Genomic DNA, 17,895 nt, shown 5'->3' with positions numbered 1-17,895 from the left:
CCGCTGCTCTCCCCTCCCGGGGTGGCTGTCCCCTTCGATTGCTGTTGACAGGAGATGGCATCCCACCTGGCGGGGAGGGTTCCAGCCCTCCTGCGAGAGCCCTTTGCCTTCCGAGAAGCCGGAGCTCCAGGGCCTCCAGAGCAAACTTTATTCACAGAGGGGGGAAATGGAGAGAGGGTGGAAAGGTGGAGAGAGAATTGCTTTTCCCCGTTTCATTGGAGCCGAGTCTTTAAACGGCTCTCCTTAAGCTGCGGCATTGCAAAAGAGGCGAGAGCCAGGCGGAGGCGAAAGGACGGTATTTCTTGAGGCAGCGCGAGGTGCCACCTTGGTAAATATTTAATTAGGAGTCAAACTGCTAGACCAAGGAGTTCTGCTTGCGGAGATTTATCGGACACAAACATCATCTGTCTGAAAAAGTAAGCAGCTCGTCAGGAAGTATTTCTTTCTGCTGGAGCCTGAATCCACGCCTAGCTACTTAAAGCCAGAGCAACCTGACGAATCTCTTTACGCCGCTCCAGCCCAGAGATGAGATGGGCTCAGGGGCGGTTTGGCCCCTCGCTCTGCCCCAGCCAGGGAAGGTGCCATTAAACCCTGTCCTTATAATGGGAAGCATTTCCTCTCCTCCTCGTCTTCCTCCCCTCCAAAATTGAGGGAATATTGATACAAACTACAAAAGCCCGGAGGACCCACCCGTGCCCCCTCCTGGGCATGGGGCGGGCGTCTGGGGCTTTGCTCTGGGTGCAGATTTCCTGCCTCCCCCTGCATCCCACCCTGCCGGACACGCGTGGCCGGGGGCACATGGGTGGGCACACCCTGCCAGGTAGCGTAGGACACGTACAAACCCCACGTCAGAAGGTAAAACTTGCACCCAAGCCTCCCCAAGCCAGGATCTGGTCGCAGCAATGGCGCTAGTGACGCGTGACCACAGGCCCTCTCCTGCCTAGCCAAGCTTGCAGGACTCTTCCAGACACCCATCGGCTCTGGAGAGCCCAAATGTGGGCGGCTGCGGCCACATCCATCTCCCATCCTGCTTGTAGGCACCACGGGATGGGAGATAAAATCTTAAATCCTAAATCTAGAATCCTCTCTGCTTCCTTCAATGCACTGGCCCCAAGATGGGGAGGTTCGGTTGGAGATCTCCCCGTGCTGGCATGGGGACAGCATCAGGTTTCGCAAGGGCACCAAGAACGGTCCCTCAATAGCTCGGGATCCCAGGAAACACAGCTCCAAGTCTTGTTAGGAGAGGGAGATGTTGGCTCTTTATACACCCACGGACATTAAGCTTGCAAGTCAAGCCTATATTTAAGACATCACTAACACTTAAGGAGCTGAAACCCCAGTGAACGACTGATGGAAAACTGAGAGCTGCTCTACATCAAGCTGAGTTTGAGCGTGTCCTCCAGTGCCCCCGACGCGTTTGCAGCGCAGCTCAACTCGTGTCCCAGATGGGAAGGACTGCAAGGATTTATCCCAAAGTCTGTTCCTCCCTCGTGCTGCCCGCGCTGGCACCAGTTAGAGCCACCGCTCCGATTCCCATTTAACATCGCAGGGAACTGCCAGCATCTCCTCTCTGTGCATCTTTTCCCCTCTCGGTCACTCAAGCAGAGGGAAGGTTTCATGATTTCCTTCAAGGTGATAAAGTGCTGCTTCTGCAGGGCTGCTTCTGCAGGGCTGCTTCTGCAGGGCTGCTTCTCCGGAGCAATTCACGTGCCACAGGCTCAGCCAGAGCTAACGAGAATGGCAGCAGCCAGAGCAGCTTTGCTCCCAGGTTTCCCCCTCCCTGTGTCGTGCCCCGAGGTCCCCCGTACAAGCCACACCATGTCCTTGGTGCTGTCCTAGCCCTCCGCCAGGTAAAGCTGGCCTTGAACCTAGCAGAGTTTGGCCCCAAGTTAAGACTAAAAAAGGAAAACCTCAAAATCACCTCATTGAGAGAAGGGTTGAAAGGCCAAGCTCTCACCGCTCCGGCTCCTTCGCCCTCAGCAGAAGAAGAGCAAACTCTGGGCTGCTCCACGAGGCGTTGCGGCGCTCAGTGGATGCAGCGGGCAGGGTGCCCTCATCTGCGGCTGCCGTTCAAGCTCATTAAGCACGGCATCGCTCCGCCAGCGCTGCCAGCCCACGTTCGCTTCCCCGCAGCCAGCGACACGCAGGGCACGGACGGGAGCTGCTGGGGGTCCGCACGGGATGCAGACCTGCTCCACTGCTGCCTCTGGGCCTATGCTACCCCATCGCTTTTCCTTCGCTGCGCAGAGCTCTCCACGGCCCTGACAGCGCAGGGGTGGCTCGCCGTCCAGCGCAGCCAGAGGCTCAAAGCTGCGGCAGCAAGCGAGAGGCCAGGATGAGACTCCCCGGGGAGGGGTCCAGCCCAGCCCCGGCACAGCAGTACGTGGGGTAAGTTCATGTGGCGTCATGCAAGACCGGAGAGGGGAAAACAAAATATCCCATTCCTACCCTTCTAGGATCTCCTTTCTCATACCTTACTGCCCAGCTTCTCCGTAAGCCAAATAGAACCTTTCTCCAGATCCTCCTGGTAACAGCGGTGACTTGCCCTGCTTGGCTGTAATTAGCTGCAAAACCACCACAGAAATTGCCCAGATGAAGAACATTTAAGGACCAAAAAAAATGGAACTGAGCTGCAAGAAAGCAAGCAAAATCCATCATGGCTAATTATTTGCTCTTAATTGTCAAAAAAAGACGGATTGATGAAAGGAGTTGGTAAGCAGGATGATAGCAGGAGTGTTCTCGAAGGCAAGCACTGTAGTAGGATCCACAAGCAAGACTTTTCATAATCCATGGACTGTTAATTATCTAAACACAGGTCCCTTAGAGCTGCCTGAGTGAAGATTAATTAGTTTTTGAAATAGTAGCTAGATTGATACTGGGAAGGAGTTTGGGTTCCAAAATAATGGCTGAAAATTAGCCAGCCCGTTTCTCCATTTCTCTTTGCTGCGTTCAGGAGGACATTTGTCTCTGTTGCTTTTTCAGAAAAGGGCCATTAATCAAATCAGCAGATGGTCCTTCCCAACCCCGTGATGTCGCAGAAAGACAAAAGGGAGGAGGAGGAGGAGGAAGCAATCACCCACAAGTCTTGGGGGAAAAAGTCCCCAAACCCAGTGGTTAGCAACTCCAGAGACCGTCCCCCCAGAGAGGGCCGGATCTGTTCCGCTGCAGTAACTCTCCTGGAGATGAGGAAGGTCTCCTCTGACAAGCAGGCACCGACAGGAAAGGGATTTGACTGTCTTTAAAACAAATTACCTACGCTAATCCCAAACACCGGGATTTATGTCTCCTGGTTCACCCAAGTTTGACGTCTAAGTTGTCACCGCCTGCCAAAGCTTTCACCCACGAGTGGGCCACACACGCCTAAGCCCTCGTTCCGGCATGTCCCGGGGGCGCGTGCATGCTGGCTTGTCCCTCCGCAGCGATGCTCACCGCCCCCCTCTCCCGCCCGGCCGCACGTTTCACAGGACGCGCAGGAACCCCTCCCTGCAGGAACATCTCCCGTCAGCACCGGTGACAGCTCTGCTGTCACCCACGGCTGGGACCATCCCAGGGGTTCGGGAGCTGTCAGATGCACACGCACGCACAGAGCACAATGGCACACGTCTTCTGCCCTGGGGAAGTCAGCCAGCGGGAGCCTCGGCTCCTCCGAGCACCCCCCAGCGCTCCCTCTCTCCCCAGGCATCCCACCCTGCCGCCGTGTGTCGGCCGTCGTCACACGCAGGCGAGCGAGCTGACGCAGCCCGCTGAGCCCAGAGCCCGCAAACCCCCTCACAGCGGGTACCCACGCAGGTGGGACCCCACCGCCGAGGGGGACCCTGCCTTCCCCCCGGTGACGGGGCGCTCTGGGGAAGCGGCTCCGCGTTACAGCCCAGGGAAGGCGCAGGCAGCTGAAGGCTGCCCTATCAATCACACCAGCCTCCGCTCGCGGAGCCCCTTGTCTTGAAAGAGCGCCTGCTCCATCACATACGCACGGCTGACACGCGTGAAACCCTTTGCGGCATTTATTGATGTACGTTACCTTGGATTTTATGGCACAATAAATAACGGGGGAGAGGCAGACACCCATGCCCTCTGTGCAGTCTGCACCACATCGCCCACCCTCTGTGGCTTCTCAGATGCTGCAGACAGCGTCTTCCCCGGGATGTCATTACTCAGACACCCGCCAGCGGCACGTGTCGGTGGGGCAGAAGGTCGTGCTCCCAGGCGGGGAGGCCAAGACCTTGTTCTCTTCCCTATTCAGCAGCCTTCAGTAAACAGGCATCACCAGCTACCAACAAAAGACGTCCTCCCAAGCTGCCCGTTATCTTCGGCACCAAGCAGCCACGGCCAAACGAGGGGCTCGCTGGCCCGGCGCAGGGTGGTTCTGCCCTGACGCCTGCCGGCGCCGCGGAGCGAGGCTCAGACCCTCCCCACGAAGGCGGCAGCCGTGCCCTTTGCCTCCTGCAGACCACTGCCCCGCTCCGACCTCAGAGCGGAGACCACCAACAGCCAGACCCGCCCTCGCTTTGCACCGCTCGTCGGCAGGACCAGAGCTCGGTGGTTGTTACGCTCCAGAGGAGGCTGACGCCGCGCGCGGAGGAGAGATCCCGTTAGATAAGAGGGAGCAGACGACAGGCCCGGGGCAGAGGGAAGCCGCTCCGTCTCCGGGAGGCTCGGTTTGTCAGCGCAGGTCTCAGCAGCACAGGGTACCTGCCGCCGCGTCAGCCAGCGAGCAGCAAACATCTCATTAGTTACGCGGGGCTCCCGCTGCTCCGCCGGCCTGGGTTGAACCGGCTCCCAATGGGGAACAATATTCCGCCCCCGGCAGCGGATCAAAGGCAAGGCAGGGGGAGGGAGGGGGAACACACCTTGCGGCTGCGGGGCCAGCATCATCCTCGGCTCCCGGAGTGCACGGGCTTCGGGCTGCCTAACCTTGTGGTCTCGCCCCGCTGCGATGCCTTACCTAGATTAATTGCTCCCGCCATGGGCAAGAGAAGTCAAGTGGATGCTGTCTCCTTGGCCATTACTCTGATTTTTTCATCCTTCGCTTACCGTGAATTAAAAAAAAAAGAAAAAGACAGTGAGGTTGGCAGCCCCCGAGCCCAGCACCCATCGTCACCGTGCAAACACCCGGAACAGGGCAGGGAGCACCCATCGCTCACTGTGCCCTTCGCTGTCCAACAAGGCACTGATTTACCTCCAGGGGCCGGGAAGAAGCGTGGCTCACCAGCAAGCCTTCAGCAAAGCTGAGGCACCTCTGCCTCGAGGGGGGGCAGGTCCTGTGCGGAGCCTGGCGGTGCTGCCTTCTCCTGCAGAGGCCAGCGCAGTTCCTGGCACCGCTCCCGACACAGGTTTGCTTGCGTTCATCTCGTTGAAGAGACTGCTGTTGCCAGGTTTTGGGGTGTCTCCACTAAAAACAGAAGTGAGGGGAGCAGCAGGGCCCCGAGGAAGAGCTGTGCTTCAGGAGCTGCAACAGAGGTGGCTGGCAGAGGCTTTGGAGGCGCAGCGCCCGCGCCCCCTCCTCCCTCCTTCAGCCAGGCATCGCGGCCCCTGGCAGGGCAAGCAGAGCCGGCGGGGGAGCAGCTCCAGCGCCGGGCAGATCGCTGGGGCTCAGCGCCACCCGACATCGCCAGGCCTGGTGCTTTCCGCATGGGCTTTTCGACCCTCTGAGCTCTCCTGTCCACCCCCTCGCTGTCTTAAGCGCAAACACCAGCTCGCCTGGGCTCTCCAGCCCCGCTAGCAGGCTGGGGAGAGCGGGTGGTCTCTTTTCTGGCTTCCCTCTGAGCTACTTCCCAGCCCCAGGGGTGGAGACAGTTTTTCATCCCCTTTACAAGGTGATTAAATGCTGCATTTGTAAAACATTTCATTCTGGGAAACAAATTATGTAAAACACACTCAGTGGGATCTAATACAAACTGATACCATCAGCTAGCAGCGGGGACTCCGCTCCCAGGATTTACTTTCCGGAGGCTGGGAGAAGCAGCCTGGACAGCCTGCCGGCCTGCTCCGTCCCGGGAGAGGGTCTCCGCCAGGCACAGCGCTGGGCGCTGGCCGATCCTGCTCCATCGCAGCCTCCCGGGGAGCTCGGAGCCTGCCCCTCCTCGGGAGGGGGCTGGATGTTGCACAGGGACAGGCCGGTCTGGAGGAGGCTTGGGCATCGCACAGAGCAGCTCTGGAGGTCCAGCAAATCTGGATCTGCTGACGTTGCTTATTTTAACACTCACGTGGGTTTTTCGGAGCTCTTCTGCTGCTACTAGCCGTGCTGCAGCACTCTCGTGCACCATGCTGGGAGAAGAGCATCTGGATGGACCTTCACTCATTGCCGTGTTTCCAAGCAGCTCTGGGGATGCTCTACCTGCCCGCAGCCCCGACCAGTGCTTACCCAGCAAGAGACAACGCTAACCAGACAGCTGTCCACGCCTCAGACCACTAACGGAGGCAAACGATGCTGCTTGCCTGCGGACAGGCCGCTCGCCATGGCAGGTGTCGGAGGAAGGAGCTCTTACCCCTTCTGGGCAGGCTCAGGGATGCTCCGGGGGAAAGCACTGCGGGCAGGTAACGTGCTGGGTTAGGAGGGAAACCAAGCCAACCCGGAGCCTGCCTTGGCTGCGTGGCTGTTGAGAAAAAGGAAGAAAAGAGAAATCAAGATTTCCTGCCCCCGATTTGCTGACTCAGTAATGACTCAAGGGGCTAAATTTAGCTGTCGAAGTGCTCAGCAGCGGGGTGAGCGGCTGTTGGCCTCTCCTTAACCTTCTTATCAGGCCTTTTAAGTAAACCCTTCACCAGCTCAGGAGAGATTCTGCTCACGCTGCAAGGGGATTATAAACCTCCTTTGAACGCTGGACTAAAGCAGATGTACGTACAGAGGTACACACGCAGCTTTCTGGCGGCGATGCAAGACCCGGGAGTGGAGAGACAGCACTCGAGTGCATCACGCTTGGTGAGTCGTCATAGCAACAGGGAATTTTAAAAGCAATTAGCTGTGGGTTCATCTGCATGCACCGAGGGTGCTGCAGGCAGCCTGCCGGGGCCGCGGTGGACGAGGGGCTCCTCCGGTTCAGAGAGACGTGGTGGCACTGCCCGAACACCAGCGGCAGACCCAAAACGGCTTTGCGAGCCAGACAGGTGCCGGTACAACAGCTCAGCCTAGGGCGAGGAGCTGCCCTGTGGGGGCACAGAGCTGCGACCCAGGCCTGTTTCTGTACCAGGGTGCAAGGAGGCAGTCGAAGACTTTCCGACCAAAGAAAAGTACACATTTCTAAACAGCAGCGATGTCATCTGCAATACAGCTTGACCGGGCTGCAAGCTAAGCTGGCTCCGTGCTTTAACAAGACCCATTCCTGTAAGGTCAATCATTGTGTAACCTCCCACAAAACCTTCATCGACCGTTTCCCAGAAAAGCCCAGCCTGGAGAGCCGCTCGCCTCCTCGCCTCTCAGGGCTCCCGCCGAAGCAGCGAGCTGCTCCTCGCTCCTCTCAGCCCCAGGGCAGGAGCCGGGGGAACCCGCCTGCCCGAGCCGCCCGCGCGCTGCTGACGGGACCCTCCGCCACGGCAGGAACGGAGACAGATCCGCACACGTTCACCATCACGTGGGTGACATCCCTTCTCCACAGATAACACCACCACACGCGCTGCTTCCAGTAGCATTGCTAAGAGCTTTTTTTCTTTTCCCCTTTTTTCTTTCATATGCTAAAAATCAGTTCCTCCTCCTCACTGCTAGAAATTCCTCTGAAGTTTCTCATCGCACCTTTTCGCTTCCCTTCACAATTTCTACATTTTCCAAGCTCCGTACTGGATGAAGCGCTGTTGATTCCCAGCTTCCCCTTCCACTTTCCACTTATTTTTCCACATTCTCTGCTGGCAGTGGCCTCTCTAGCCAGGACACACGCTCTGGCACTCGCTTCTCCGGCTGGGGACGTTCCCCTTTGCCTCAGACAGCTTCCAGGAGGCCCCGAGCGCTGCAGAAGCGTGGGCGATGCTGTGTTCACGCCTTGCTTTAGCATCCAACCTCCCCTTTTATTTATGGGCTAGAGAAGGGGCTGTAGCATTTACTAGAGGCTGGGCTGGGTAGCAGCGTTTCGGCTGCTTGCTCCCAGTCTGGCAAGAGAGGGGGGTAACGTACATCTGCAGAGGGGAGATAAGGCAATCGGGCACCGCGAACGCCGGGGATCTTATTAAAGGAGAGCGGCTGTCGAGATCCTGTCGCTGCACAGAAGTATCTGCGACTTCATCCCCGACTGTAACACGAACCAAACCAAATCGAACGAGCAGGGCGGTCAGGTTGGGCTCTCCCGCAAGGCAGGACGGGCAGGGAGCGAGGGGCGGCGGACGGCTGGGAGGACGCGCAGCCGCGGCGGCCCGGCACGGGGCGGAGAGGGAGCTCCCGGTGCGCGGCGAGGTGGGGCCGGTGCACCCAGGGGGCAGGGCGCTGCTGCGGGCTGCGGAGGCAGGGACTCGAGCGGCCTCGCGAAGGGCAGGGGACAGGATTCAGCCTCCCGTGCCGAAGGGTGCGCAGCCCAAGGGAGCTCCTGAGAAAGCCGACGCCTGGCAGCCGGCTTTAACCTGGCTCGCAGAGGGCCTCTCTCCGAGGACCCTGGGGACCCGAGCCACACTGTCCCCCGGGGCTGCCAGCGTTACTGCCGGTGGATAACGCTGCGGCAGCCGGAGCCGATCCGGCTGCTGATGCAGGCGGCAGAGCCCGTCCCTGCTGCCCGCGGTCCTGGGAGCGCACGGGGAGCCCGAGCCGGGTTTTAAACCCGCTGGTCCCACATTCCTTCAGGGACACGGGGGACAGGGACAGCTCTTGGACAGCCAGCATCTCCCCTGCCACGGTGCCACCTCCAGCCCTCCAGCCCGGCTCAGTCAGCCCCACCTCCTCGGGAAGGGCTGTCAGCCCAGCGGGCACAGCTGGAGAATCGTGCCCAAGCGTTTCCCCACCCCACGCTGTTCCCCAGGACAGCACGGTGGGTTTGCCAAGGTTTGCTCCCACCTCCCTGCTCCAGCTCCAGCCGCGGCGGAGGGAAGCGGGCACCACAGGCAGCTGCGTGGAGCCAGGTCTTGCCCCGGCAAAGCCCGCACAACTTGCACGCAGGTGAAGCTCAGACTTCCAGCTCTTTTGCTTCTGCCCAGGAAGCGTGTCCTGACACCTGGGAGACGGATTTATCTCAGAAGCCATCACGTGCGGCTCGTTCCTCTTGGGAACAAGCCGGAGGCAGGCAGCACGCAGGGAGGGATACCTGCCAACAAACACCATTCGTGCCAGCCACGGCCGAGAGGAGCCAAGGGGAGAGGACCCCGTGCCACGGGCTCCTTTCTGCCAGGGCAAAGCTTGCTCTGACCCCGCAGCGATTTGGCGAAGGGGTTTCGGAGGGCAGTTAGAGCCTCACCAGGGCTCGTGGGGCAGGGAGAGGTGCAAACAACATCCCAAGCAGTTATAGCACTCTTCTTGTCAGGTTAAACTTCACAGAAGCCACACGAATGATAGCAATAAATTCTCCCCACCCTTCAAAAGGGAGGGCAGCTGTGCAGGAGCCTGCGCCGAGCCCTCCTGGGAAGCAAAAGAGGACGCAGCCTCCAGGTCCCCTCCAAAAAGCCTGGGGACAGCCTGCCAGCTCACGGCACGGAGCAGCCCTCGCCTGAGCCACAGGGGAGCAGGGGCCTCCGTGCCACCTCCCGCCCGGCCACGGGAGCAGAAGGAGCCTCCTCATCCTCCCTTGCACGGCCGTGCGGGCAGGGGGAAGGAGGTGCCTCTGCCTGCCAGCAGCGAGCTCTGCCCTCGTGGGGAGCGGAGCAAACAAATCAAGCCCCCGCAGCCGGGCGCGTGGGCAGAGCCTGACAGCACCTCACCCATGGGTGGCTCTGCTCCCAAAGGGGAGCTTTCCAGCAGCATTTGGGAACCAGGCTGTGCAGGCTAAGAGAGCACGGGGAGAGGAGCGCTGAGCTTGTAGCACCAGAGATGGGAGAACAGGCCAGGCACCGCAGCAGGGAGCCAGCATGAACATCGGCAGAGGGACCATCGCATCCCTGCAGGGGAGCTCGGAGCTGCACGTGGCTTCAGGAAGAGGGGGACGGACACAGCTGCTCGGAGTTAACCGAGATTGGGGAAAATGAGTAGGCACGGGGAGGCAGGCCCAGATACACCAAAGCGACAGATGCGAAAACGCTTCTGTCAGCTCCTCTCGCCCTCTGTGAACACCACCCCGGGAGCACCGTGCTCCCCTGCACACCATGCTGGGCATCACAGCCCGCCCAGCCCAGCCCCTGCGCCCGCGGGGCGGAAAGCATCCAACACGGGGGGCAAACGCTGCTCTGGGAAAGTATAATGCATCACACAGCCAGCGAAGTGTGCTATGGGCTGGTGTCTCTGTGTTCCCCCACGGGGGCTGAGAGCCCATACGCTGCCAGGACAACTCCTGGAGAGCAAGGCCAATGTTGACCAACCTACACTGAGAAGAAGCCCTGCAGCTTGAGATAATGTCTTGCGCTTCTCAAGATGGGATGATTACAGAGGACAAGAGCCTCATTTAAAGCAGCCCTGCTGCTTCTGGACTCCACAATTCCTCACTCAGAGTTAGCTCAGGCATCTCTGCATCGCAGCGTGGGGGAGGTAAGGAAGCCCCTTTGGGTGAAACAGAGACCTGGAAACCTTCAGATGACGCGGAAGCCTATTACCTGCAACTGAAGATATGCTACCTGATCTATCCAGGGCAAATAACGCTTGTCAAGAGCAACGTACTCATTGAACTGCTGTCTCGGTCAGTCTGCATCGACAGAGGTAATCAAAGTGCTGCTGCAGAAGTAACGTGTACCCAAGCTCTCAGATGCTGATGGGAAAAGGAAGGAGGCGAAAGTGCTGACAAGCCAGCCTCATCTATAGTAAGCAAGAACAAGAGCTGACATATAGCTTAAACAACGTATTAACTAACATAATGAAGGAATGAAAAAAGCTCAGAGGATTAAGGAAGAAATCTGTTTCCCTTATAGTTTATAAACATCCAAACCATGATGCTCTTGGACTTAATATCACCAGATACGTGACAAGGTTCTGACAATGAAAGGTAGCAGAATTTAGATGAAATCATGGAAAGAGGCATACCAAAGGGCCGGGGCTACTCCGTGGGCTGGGTCTGGCTGTCACCACAGCAGTTGAGTAGACCATCGAGCTGCAGGTACCTCTCAGCCCCCAGCAGGTCTGGGATTCCCCAGACGGGTCCCAGGGTAAGCGCCAGCAACCCAGCTAATTGTTTGTATGGGGTTGCTCTGCAAATGCTGGCTCGTAATTACTGACCGTACTCTGTAAAAGTGTTCTAGAACCAGCTGTGTCATGCAAATGTCCTCAGGAGTCAAGGTGCTTAGCCAGATCAGCATGAACCTGGTGCTAGAGGCTCCTCCTGAAGGCCAGACCCCATCTGGCAACACTGACCTGAGGAGGAGGAGGAGGAGACATCCAGGCAGGACCACCACCCCAGCTTGAGCCTCTTTCAGCAGCTGCAAGAAGGGCACGTCAGGAGATTTGGTATCACATGAAGAGCCGTGGGTCTGGTCTCATGGTCAAGAGGAAAGCAACATATGGAAGATCCGTATTTCAGTGAATTCAGAGGACGAGGTGGTATCTCCCATCGCACGTCCCTCTGCCTGCCTTCCCATAGCAGCGATTTCTCTTCCCGGGACAGCAAATATCACCGACCGCGGAATTCAACCTCTGCAGGCAGATGGCTTTTTGCCTTCACAGCAGCACGCTACTAGGGAAGTGGTGGGGACAGATGCTCCTGCCTTCCCATGTTCAGCGAGAGCTTCGGCTCCAGGATAGCAGCATCAGCAGCGCTCGCTCGCGTTGGTGCTGGAAGCCACTGAAGGCAGCAGGAGGCAACAGTGGAGGCAACCTTGCCAGTAGGTGCTGGGAAATGAGCTCCACGTTCATTCCCACGCAGCCACAGCCGACGGCTGCCGTCAGCCGCGGCTTACTGAAATCAGTTCCCCTCCGCGGGTCCACAGCTGCCCTGATGCCCCAGCCCGTGCCGTGAGAGGGGACCAGGGACGCCCAGGCATCTAGGGATGCAGCAGGCGCAGGGCGGCGGGACAACACGGTTCCGGCTTGGTAATGAGTTTTGCATTGTGCTGCATTAACCCAGACTAAATTATCTTTTACGCTGCTATGCTCCGGCTAATAGAATAAATAATATAACCGGCAAGCAGCAGATAACTTCCTTCTTTTGATAGCTGTCAAGGGAAAACAGACCCTTTTATTTCAGCCCCTCTGCTACTAACGTGAGGACAGGTTTCCAGATACCGCAGGAGCCCCTGGAAGGAAGCTCAGCTGCGTCGGCGGGTGTCACGAGCACAGGACAGCCGTCCTGGCTGGTGGAAAGAACAGCCTGCGCTCCTAATGGAGCTCCTAGCTGGTTAAGGAAAGAGAAGTCTATTTAAAGGAGTCGCAGCCTTTTTAACCTACCTTCCTTTGAGAGGAAAAAAGCCCACCTAAATATATCTTACCAGAATTAGAGCTTTTAACCTGTTTGCCTCCTGCAGCCCATTGTCCGGCACACCATGAGCTGTTTCTCTGGAAATGGCAACGTCAGTAATTGCTGTTTGAAGCCTTTCCTCCCCCGGAGCAGAGCAGCAGCCCCGGAACGCCCGCTCCCCCCCCTGACAGCTCTCCGCAGAACAGGCTTGCCAAGCCATCAGCAGGCGGGGGCCGGATCCTGCTCTCCGGAGCAAACCACACATGGATCCCGAGGCAGAGGGGGGGCAGCGGGCCTTTCCCCATCGCTCCCTGCTCACTCGCCCTCCCAAACACCATGGGCACAATCTGGAGACGGCCGCACCAGCCCTGCCTACGGGGCCAGGGTCGTGCCAGCACCCCCCCAGCACAGCCCCGGTGCGGCAGCGGGGGTGCCCGGGGCCGCGCATCTCGGGGACTGCTTTTGCTGTGGTGAAGGGCCCGTTCCCCTGCCCGGAGGGATCCGCAGGGGAAGGCACTGCGGGCAGCCCGCAAAGCCCCGCTCTCCCAGCGCAGAAGGGCCGGCACGCTGCGTTAACACACAGCTCCCAGCACCCTGGGACGCCTACGCGACCCTCCCAAAGGGGGACAGGGTCTGGCCCCCCTTCTCACAGCAGCGCGCAGACCCATAAATAGCTATTTCTCCCCAGTTTTCTCCCCAGACAAGCAAGATTTAAACCAGAAGCATTTCCCTGCAGAAAGCACCTAGGGTGGGTGCAAAGGGGAAACTGGGGGCACACGCGGGGGCCAGCGCAGCTCCGGCGCAGCTCAGGGACCCGCCGGCAGCGGGACGAGCCTGCAGCCTTCGTTGCAGATGAGGAGTCAAGGCAGCAAGGAGAGAAAGAAACGTAAACAGGAGGAAAAGCACATCTGATTCAGCGCTGGCAGATGTGTGCCTTTGCCGAGGCTAGTGAGAAGCGCAGGTTGTCAGAAGGCAGAACAGGCATTTCAGTGACAGCTATCGGTGAGGGTTTCTTTTTTAAAATAATTGCTACAACTCAGGAAAAAAAAAAGCCTTATCATGAGCCAGGATGATTTTCCTTCAAGAAATCCTTGAGGTTTGGTGCTTCCATCCAGCTCTGCAGGAGAGAGCCAGGGCTGGGGAAGCCACTTTCTGCAAAGCTGGGGAGGACCGTGGCACGGCACTGCCCTCTTTGGGTGCATCCACCCGCTGAGCCAGGCTCACCGCTGGGCTTGGTTCAGCCGTGGAGGACAACTAGATCTTTTCTTCGTGTGCTGGTAAACACAAGGGACTTTGTTCCCCACCGCAGCACGAGCGAGGTCGGAGATGCACACGCACAGCCGGTATTTGCTCCAGCAGCCTCACCCCTACTAACGGACGGCCGAGAGATCCTATCCTCCCCCACGACTCACCCAAACCCCACTGCCATCCAAGCTGCTGCCATGCCGAGCTTCGCCACCACTGCTCCGGGGATGCGCTCCCGCTGGGAGAGTGCCCAGAGCAGAGCCAGGCTCCCTACCTGCATCCCCTGGCCCTGCTGGGAAACGAGACCCCAGCACAGCATCGGGTAAGAGCACGCACCCTTTTTGCTGACCCTGTGCACAAGAAGAAGCTGGGGCTCTGCTGGAATGGCTGCTGAGGCTTGGGGTGACCGTACAGGAGCTGCAAAGGACCGCTCAGACGGACAAAAGGCTGCCAAGATCAGAAAATCCCAGCACTGCAGAGGGGCAGCAAACGGAGTTTCTTGGTATCGCAAGAACCGGGGAAAGCTTTAGGTCCTCTTCCATCTCGTTCAAACTGTGGCCACGCTCCAGCTTTGAGAACACCAAGAAGATGGAGCAGCACAAGGTGCATCTACACCAGCAGTATCGGGGCTCCCCTCCAGCCCAACTCCTCAAGCCCAGCCAGGAGAGGATTTCACGCCAGCAAAGGGCCACCCCGCAGGAGAGGCAGAACTGAGGATCAGTGTGCATCCTTCACCTCTTCCCTCTTTCCCACAGGACTATGGCACATGCTTTGGGCTTCTTGTGAAACACGAGGAAGCATCATTAGGAGAATAAGATAAGGACGTTAAAAAAACCCCAGCCAACCAAAGAAATCACAGCTGAAAGCCCTGACCGGCAGGCACGTGCCCTGACTGCTGGGGAGGACCTGCCAGAGCTGGGCTACAACATCCATCACCTGCAAGAGGAGCCATCCAGACCTCCCCGCTTCGTCCTGCCATGAGCTCCTTGCACAAACCCCATGGAGGGCAGAGACCAGGTGTCCGGAGAAGCTGGGGTGTTTGGATCCATCGGAGAAGCCGTGGGCGCAGGAAGGGACCTTTTGAGGAGGCTTTGCCAACGTGGGACGGGTACCTGGAGCCAGCAGACTGGTCACTGATCCACCTCCTCTGTAGGTAATGGTTAATAAAGAACTTGGTTCATTTAATAGTCCCAAGGGACCCTGGGCTAGGATCTACCCCAGGGTACAAGAAGTGTAACACTTCAAGCTAGCGAAGCCCACAGCGAGGAAGGGGTAATTAACTGGAGAGTACAGCGGCAGCAGGAGCAAGACGCTGGCTGCTCCCACAGCAGCTGGAACGACAGCAGAGCCCAGCCTCGGAGCCCAGCACGGAAGGGAAAGGCAAGGCGCTGTAGGCTTGTTCACTATTCCCAGGAGGGAGAGAGAGCAGGGAAGGAGGGACTGTGCCCAGGAACAGCGTCGGAAATACTGCTGAGAGGGAGCAGGAGTGTTAGACACATATGCCTCCACAAACCAACCTAAACGCAAGCACAGTAAGAGTACTGAACAGCTCACTGCAGAGCTACAAACACTGCAGCTATTTTTAGTTACATAAAAGACCCCAAATTATAGGCAGGATTGCTGTGGGACTTTGGGAGGGAAACGGATCCAACACCAGCACATTTCCCTCGAGGCCAAGGGAAAGCTCAGTGCCTTAGAAAAAAAATGAGGGAGAAAATATTCAATTTACGCAATTTAAGTGGAAAGCAACTCTCCATACCTCAAATTCACCCCATGGGACTCTTCACAGCTCCCCTGAGAAGCCGTCCTGTTCTCCCAGAGACGGACACGGGGAGGACGGGCGTCTGCCTCGCTCTGCCAGGGTATTCGCTCACGGGGCCACGGAGCCGAAGGCTTGAGTTCTGCTGCCAGTTGCTTGTATCCGTAGTAAACGGCAGAGCTGCTTTCTTTTTTCCGCCTCTATATGAAAAGGACTTGGCAAACTGATTGCAAAAAATACAGGGTAGAAAGAACATCCTGGGGCACGGTGGAGACAAGAGTGGAGGATGGAGGAGCGACCAGCGGGTTGCTTGGTCGCTGCAGATCTCGCGTGGCCTCAAGGAAGGGGATGCGTTACAGTGGTGGGCACCAGTAATACTGACACGTCCTTTATCTGGGAGAACAGGGCTTCTCCAGTTACCTGTGAAGAAGCAAGCAAAGGCTTTCACTGAAAGAATCCCTTAGGACTGGAAGGAAAAGCCCAGGGAGGAAGAGTTCCACGCACAAGCGTACACCACCCCGCGGGGCGGCAGACGAGGCAGGCCCGCCGCCATGGCACTGCCCTTCGCAGACCAACCCCTTCGGTCTGCTCCAGGGCTCGGGTCCCGCTGGGAGAAAACATATGCATCCACATGCAACACCGTCCCCGCAATTTGAGTCAAACTCCTGGACGCGTAACGCCGCTTCAGCCTTGCTCTGCTCCAGCCCTTCTCAGCTGCAGGTCTGGTCAGGCTTTCCGAGGGGGAAAGCCGCCTGCCTCCGAGCTGCATTTGGATGGAGACTATTTTTGGGCCCTTCGCTGGCACACAGCACCGCTGTAAGCGATCACCTCCGAGGTTAATTAGATGAGATTCTTTGGCGAGGTCTCTCTGGAGGAGCAGGATTTCCTTTTCTCTGCATTAAGCCCTTTTATTAACACTCCGATAAATCTCGACATCGCGGTGCCCTGCGATGCTACCCATCGTACCGCTGGCAATAACGGCGGGTCTATTGCTGGAGATTAGGGGTGAGCCACAGAGAATTGCAAACAGCAGAGAAAGCAATAAGAGCAGAACAAGTTTAGAAATTGTCAGCTATAGCGGCAAGCCCAGAAGTCACAACGGTGCTCGTGCCCACAGCAATCAGCCCAGCACTACAAGAACATCACACGGTATTAGAGCCACTGCTGCTCGCAGCAATCTCTCTGGCTCGTACCCCTACAAATTTCACAGGGACTAGAGATGTCTCGGAGCTCTGAGAGGCACCGCAAGAGAAAAAAAAAGGCCAGTGTTCTCAGTTTAACGCAACATGACTATTTGCTTGCAAAAATGACTTGGCTTCTCTGTCCCTGAACCTTGCAGGTGTTTGTTTAACAGCCTGCATAAATTGAGGCTAATCACAGCTCCGCCAGCTGCCGAGGAGTCCGACAGCCAGGAGGACACGGCCTCGCTTATCTCGAGTGCAAGACGAGCGAGCTGCTCCTGAGGGCGAGCGCTAATCTATTCAGCCCGAAACGAAGCAGCCGGTCTCTCACGCCTGCAGCCTCGCCGGGGAGAAGCAGAGGAGAGGGTCTGAATGGGATTAGTGCGGAGGAGAGAGGGGATATTCGGGGCCGTGCCTTGGCTGCTGCCAGGGGTGTGCCTGGGGAAGGGGCTGCCTTGGCCGTCCCCGCGATGCCGAGGGCTGGGCTGGAGGCCAGGGACGTCTCCTGGGTCTGGCGGGGGAGCGAACACGTTTCCAGCCTCGCGTCCCTTCTGATCTCCCAGCGCAATGCGGAGGGAGACGGGCACCAGACAGCAAAGCTACCGTGCACCCCCCACCTCGCTTCCATCTTGCTGCGGGGACGTGCCACGAGCAGGGCACGGCACGAGGGGACTGAGCGCCACTGGTGAATAAACCGTTCAGATCTGGTTTTACGCACCCCCAACGGGCATGAGGACACGAATCATATATCTAACAAGCCAACAAAAGCAATTTACCTAAAGCACGCTTCTGTCGCCAGCCCAGGCTTCTCCAGCGCGCGAGGCAGTTTCCAGACAGCGCCATTCCCTAAAAGCACGGCGGGTTTCCCGGCCTTGCAACACCCTCGCCGGCTTCCGTCATCCGCGGCTCTTTGTGACGGGGGACAAGGCGAAGGCAGGGGCGCGGCAGCAGCGGGTACGCTGGGCACGCGCGCCGTGTCCCACCTCGGGGCGCTGGCAGGACGGGACAGGACGGAGCAGCGACCCCGAGGCAGCCCGGATCCCAGCCAGGCCGCCCGCAGCCCAACCAGAGCCCGCGCGGCGGGGAGCGGAGCCACCCGCGTCCTGCCTTGACGGAGCACGCAGCTTGCGCCCTTCCGGCAGGCAGGGAGGAGGTGGTCACCCCCGTTTCCCTCCATGTTGAACAAGGGGCAGGAGTCGCTGGCACCCTCCTTCCAGCCGGCTGTCGGTCAGGACGCAGCGCCGCGCTCGCGGGCAGAGGTGCAGCTCCA

The 17,895-nt window shown here is 58.4% G+C and overlaps 1 long non-coding RNA gene across 1 annotated transcript; it reads right to left on the bottom strand.

Moving 5' to 3' along the window:
* Positions 1-17: 17 nt before the first annotated feature.
* LOC142090049 (uncharacterized) lies at positions 18-15,467 on the bottom strand. The gene is made up of 3 exons (XR_012676392.1): positions 15,445-15,467; positions 14,622-14,832; positions 18-6,593 (listed from the first exon to the last, which is right to left on the bottom strand). It is a non-coding gene; the product is annotated as an uncharacterized LOC142090049 (long non-coding RNA).
* Positions 15,468-17,895: the final 2,428 nt, after the last annotated feature.

Source organism: Calonectris borealis, chromosome 18, assembly GCF_964195595.1.
Source record: "Calonectris borealis chromosome 18, bCalBor7.hap1.2, whole genome shotgun sequence".
NCBI classification, from domain to species: Eukaryota; Metazoa; Chordata; class Aves; order Procellariiformes; family Procellariidae; genus Calonectris; species Calonectris borealis.
Note: the sequence above shows the minus strand (reverse complement) of the source record. Positions and strands in the feature narration are given on the sequence as shown.